General features: G+C 40.6%; 1 pseudogene; it reads left to right on the forward strand.

The window, feature by feature from the left end:
- The first annotated feature begins 4742 nt into the window (after positions 1-4742).
- Positions 4743-5683, forward strand: LOC112829351 (olfactory receptor 5B12-like; annotated as a pseudogene).
- Positions 5684-6039: the final 356 nt, after the last annotated feature.

The following is a 6039-nucleotide window of genomic DNA, read 5'->3' on the forward strand; positions in this document are numbered from 1 at the left end:
TTATTGACCTCTTGATATGTGTTAGACATCTCATTTAATCTTTAGGATGCTCCTATGAGGGATATATAGTATTATCCTTCTTTTTATAGACAATATTTTGAAGTTTTGAGAGTCTGAATAACTTGGCCAAGGTCACCCTGCAACGGGTGGCAGAACTAGAATTTGAAGGCAGACCCCAGGACTTCACAGCTCAAACTTTCAGCAGTTACTTTGCACCGCACTGATGAAGGAGAGATAATTCTGTATGCTGCTCATTTGTGGTCAAAGATGACTATGCAGAGGAAAGAATGGATCCATACCCTTAGTTCTAAAAATAGGGGGGAATCCCCCCAAATATTCCCAAACCAGTTCTGTAAGGTAAGATAAATGAGTATTTTGTTTTAAAAAACATTCCTGGAAGGGCACCTGGGTGGCTCAGTTGGTTAAGCGTCCAATGCTTGATTTCAGCTCAGGTGATGATCTCAAGATTGTGAGATCAAGCCCCATGTTGGGCTCTGTGCTCAGTGCATTGTCTGCTTCAGATTCTCCCTCTCCTTCTCCCTCTCCCTCTGCCCTTTCCCACCACGCACTCTCTCTCTCTCTCTCTCTCTCTCTCTCTCTCTCTCTCTCTCTCTCAAATAAGTAAATAAAATCTTTAAAAACTAATTTAAAAATATAAATAAATAACATTCCCTGGGATAATTGTAGGCCTTTAAGAAAGACATAGATTTGAGAAAGCTTGTATGAGTACCTGACATCACCTAAGCCAAAATCTTAGTGAGGTTTTTATTTTTGTTCCCTAGCATGACTGTGGTACTGCTGACTTGCTGATGGGAGGCTCCTCTCTCCAAGCTTCCATTCCCTTGTGTCTTCAAAAGCACTCTCAGCTAAAATACACACAGACATTATCCTCTGATAGCTCCTGTCAGGTTCAGGTCAGGAGGGCCAATCCTGAATCTGGAGCTTCCTGAGATATCCACTCACAAAACACTAAACATTCCCCTGAGATCTGTGCTGTGAAAAGATCTTTGTCTCAAACCTGGTATTTATAAGAGCACAAGTTATGTTCCACAACACACTCCACAGGTGGGGAAGGAGCTTCTCCAGCATGATGTTTTCCTGGATGTGGACTTCTGGTCAACAGTGTGGCCATGAAGGTTTTCTATACTCCCTACCTTGTGCCCTCTGTTGTCTGTTCCTAGGACAAAAGTAAGTATCAAGAAAACACACAACCATAGTCAATTAGAAAGGAAAGGGGCTCTAGAAGGTCCAAACATGTTCATTTTGCAAATGAGGGAAACAAAGTCAAATCAGCTAGATCATAGATCCCCTGTTGGATGGTCATTCACCACTCTTTCCACTGATTGCAATCATATGTCTTAAATGAAGGGTTGGGGTGACAGTCAAAAAGGGAGACAATGCCTCCTTATTCTTTTTATTTAGAGAATGCTAAAGGAATAGCAGGGCAAATATAGCTCCCTTTCTGAATCTCAGGGGTTGTAGAACTTTTAACATCTGTTTGGGTATCTCAAGTGTAAACTCATTTTCTTTGGGAACGTCAAAGTTTGGACTTTCAATATTATTGGCTGAATATCCTGCAGTAACCAAGAGGTAGACCACGGAAAGTAACGACTCAGATTGCTTGACTAAAATGTTAGCATCTTTTATGCTTTTCAAGAAACTTTCATATTTCTTGTCACATCAGAGCAGGAGAGCAGACTGTGAGGGAGATGGACAATGTTTTTCATCTTGTGAATTAAGAAGATAACAGCCAGCAGCATGTCTATACCCAACTGATTATCAACAGAACAAGGATCAGAATTGAGCATGTATTTGTGGTACAGTCATACCCACACCCCTACATCTCAAATTCCTGCATCAAAAGAAGCTGTTTTGTGTCCTATCTGTGTCTATACAAACAGTATAGATAAGAAATTTGGTCAATACTTTGGCCATTCTTGGTACATCGGTTACAGAAAGAAACATTTTTTTCAAAAATAAATGCAATTGGATTCACATGTCTGTGCATTTGGGCCAAATCTGGAAACTCTAGCAAGCACAGACATTTAAGAATTGAGGAACAAGTCTCAGAAGGAAGTAACTTCATTGCCAGTAGGGTGTTCTGGCCCATTCCGGGCACTTTCATGATCATTTTGTAGTACTTTATACATGCTTTTATAAAAGCAATTATCACTTTGGGGGGATAATTTCTAGAGCTGGCTGACTCTACCCCTTTATTTTTTTCCTTTTTTTATTATGTTATGTTAATCACCATACATTACATCATTAGTTCTTGATGTAGTGTTCCATGATTCATTGCTTGCATCTAACACCCAGTGCTCCACGCAGAATGTGCCCTCTTTAATACCCATCACCAGGCTAACCCATCCACCCACCCCCTCCCCTCTAGAACCCTCAGTTTTTTTCTCAGAGTCCATAGTCTCTCATGGTTGGTCTCCCTCTACCCCCTTAAAAAGTCAGGAATTGTGTTATTCATTTTGTAATGCCAGCTCCTGGTACAGAGGTGGCTTATGTGCAAAGCCAGCTCTGAAGAGAACAAGAGGGAATTATCACTGAATACATGCCATGTGCCAGGCATCGTATTAGTTGAGCTCCATAAATCATTTAATTTCATCTTTTCAGCTGTGTAAAATAGATTCACTGGGCATTACACGAACTAGGTTTTTCACAGACAACACACTGAGGTTTGCAGAGTAGAAGTAATGCTCCCAAGGTCACATCCCGTCTAGGTGGCTAATCATTGACTGACATTTATCTGTATTTATATGCCTCTATTATCTGTGGCATAAATAGTCACCTTAGGCTCTTCTTCTAAATGGTTATATTTGATCTATCACCTGACACATTTTTTCTGCTCTTTCCTTTAGGGTTCAATCCTATCTGTCTCATTTCTACCAACTACTTTTGCACCTCACTCCCTAAATGAGATTTTGGCTGTGCCATGTATTTTACTAATTATTAATACCTCTCTGCTTATAATTGTCTAGTTATACAATTGTGCTCACCAATTCATGCTTTTATCCATGATGTTCCTTCTGCCTAGTATAGTAATAGTGGTAGTAACAGCTTGAAATACTTGAGTACTTGCTGTGTAATTGACATTATTTTAAGTGTTTTGCATGATCTAAGTTATTCTATTCATCTACCTCAAAAGATAAAAATTGTGATCATTCCCACTTGAAAGATCAGGAATCTGAACCACAGGAAAGATGATTAACTTGACCCACTATTTTGAGAAGGTTGCTTAGTATTACGGGTTTTTTAGACAATATTGGCTGGGTTTAAATCCCAGTTCTACCACCAGATTTGCTTACTTAGGCAAGTAACTTACTTCTTTAAGCCTCAGTTCCATTTGAAGTAAAACTGAGGGTAATAATAGTATTTGCCTCCCAGAGTTGCTAAATGAGTTAATATATGTGAACAGCTTAGAACGTTTTCCTGATACAAAGTAAGTACTATATAAGTATTTGTTATTATAATAACTAATAATTGTTATTATATTTCTTGAGTCTCCAAAGCCACAACTCAGGAGTAATCATCTCCAGAGGGTTTTCCTTAGTCCCTGTGTTGGGCTAAACATACATCCTTTCTACTTCCAAAGCACCCTGGAAATACATATCTCTACTTTAGGAATACATTATGATGAACATATCTTTTGGATAATAGATCGCTCTCGCTAGGCTATTCTTAAAGGCAGGGCTAATATCCTTCCTTCAATATGAAGGATTTTTAATCCAGGAGAAATGAATGTGATAGATTCCAGAGTCAGAAGCGTCTCTTGGGTTGAGAGGGCTTCTCATACTTACACCCATGGCAGCCACAGTAAGCTGTTAGCTAAGCTGCCACCAGAGGTGAGCACAACCAGATAGACCAGATAACACAGAGGGCCATCCATGGCTTGGTTGAGGATACAAAGTCTCTAGGTGAGAATGAAAGTAACTCTTCCATCTCCCCCCATTCTCCCTTCCAATGAATAAAGCAAAGACATAGGTGGTGGTAGGAGTTGGAAAACATCAGCCCAGGAGAAAAATAAAGAGTGTGACAAAGAGAGAAAACAACTAAAGTTTTGCTTCCACCTTTTGAAAAACCATTCCTTCTTTTTTAGAGTTACTGAAAGATGCCAAAATATGGCTAAGAAGGGCCAGAAATCATGAAGTTTCCTTCAGGGGCCAATGGTTAATGTGGAGCACCCAATTAAGGGCCCTTGTGAATTAAAAAGAGTAGAGCAGAGTCCCAAATCTCTGTATATCTTCAGCTACTATGAACAAGTCAGTGAGGGTCTCTCAGAGACAGGAAATGTATTTAATGAAGCTTGTTGTATCACATGCCAATGTCTTTCTTTTCCTTTCTGTTGATTAAGCTTTCTCTGTATTTGCAATAAGAGTGCTTTGGAGGTATGGCAAGTAGTGGGAAAAAGTCCTACTGGTTTAGTGTAATAGAATACACCATACAGCAGGCAAGCTGAAATGTGCCTCCAGAGTCATAATATAGTCCCCTTATGGCAGCACAGTCAGCAAGGACATCCCAGTGTCCTTCCACATCACTTTTAGAAGAAGAGCTTGCTCAACCCACACTTACCCAGTGTTCAGTCCAACTTGCTGTACACAGGCTCCTGCCCTTGACAGAAACCTGCACATGTGGGCAAAAGACCCTGTTCACAGTCAGTTCCCATGCTAGTGATCAAATTGCATTATCTCGTGTTTGCTCAGTTTGTCATAGGTGCCTCTCATGATGATTCCCAAATGACTCTGATGGAGAACATTTCAGAGGTGACTGAATTCATTCTTGTGGGCTTAACAGATGCCCTAGAGATGCAGATCCCTTTATTTGCAGTCTTCACTATCATTTACTTCATCATTCTTGTTGGGAACATTGGAATGATCGTGTTGATTCTGTTGGACTCTCGTCTCCACATTCCCATGTACTTCTTCCTCAGCAACCTCTCCCTCGTGGGCTGCATTTATGCTTCAGCTGTCACTCCCAAGGTAATGGTGGGGTTTCTCACAGGGGATAAGATCATATCCTACAATGCATGTGCTGCCCAGATGTTCTTCTTTTCAGCCTTTGCCACTACTGGAAGTTTCCTCTTGGCCTCAATGGCCTTTGACCGCCATGCAGCAGTGTGCAAACCCCTGCATTACGCCACCACTGTGCCAAGTGCTATGTGTACCTCACTGGCCACTGGCTCCTACATCTGTGGACTCTTGCAGTCTTCCATCCATGTTGCCCTCACCTTCCACCTCTCCTTCTGTCGTTCCAACATAATTAATCACTTTTTCTGTGACATTCCCCCACTGCTGGCTCTCTTGCTCTGATATCCACATGAATGAGGTTGTGCTCTTCACATTGGCAGCATTCAATGTCTTTTGTTATCTTGAACTCTTATCTGTTCATTTTTATTGCTATCTTGAGAATGCGCTCAGCTGAGGGACAGAAGAAGGCTTTCTCCACCTGTGCATCCCACCTGACCACTGTTTCCATCTTCTATGGGACGATTATCATCATGTACTTACAGCCAAGTTCTAGTCATTCCATGGACACAGACAAAATGGCATCCGTGTTCTACACCATGGTCATCCCCATGCTGAACCCTGTGGTCTACAGCCCAAGGAACAAAGAGGTCAAGAGTGCATTTCAGAAGGTGGTTGGAAAAGCAAAGTCTTCACTGGGCTTAGCCTACTGATTAAAAATAGCATGCAAACCATGTGATATTTCTATTGGACTTCTAGTATCTAAGAATATTTTTGTGAATTTTAATTCTTTCTTGTCTTTCATTTTTCTAAGAAGCTCCCTCCCTCCCAAATGAGATTGGTTCTAGTCATGCTTTGGGAATGTGACTGGGTAGGAAAAATTTTGGATATCTTTTTCCAGAAAGAGGATGTTGCTTCTATCTTAAAACGAGAATTATATTCCTGGATAATATGAGATCTTAGACTACATTGGTTTAAAGAGTTCGCAAATGAATCTCATAAGTGTATGATACCAGAATTACATTTTTAATTACTAGAATTCAAAATAACTCTATGATTTTTGTACATG

Source organism: Callorhinus ursinus, unplaced genomic scaffold, assembly GCF_003265705.2.
Source record: "Callorhinus ursinus isolate GAN/ISIS: 27379988/994484 unplaced genomic scaffold, GSC_fseal_2.0 scaffold21, whole genome shotgun sequence".
Classification (NCBI taxonomy): domain Eukaryota; kingdom Metazoa; phylum Chordata; class Mammalia; order Carnivora; family Otariidae; genus Callorhinus; species Callorhinus ursinus.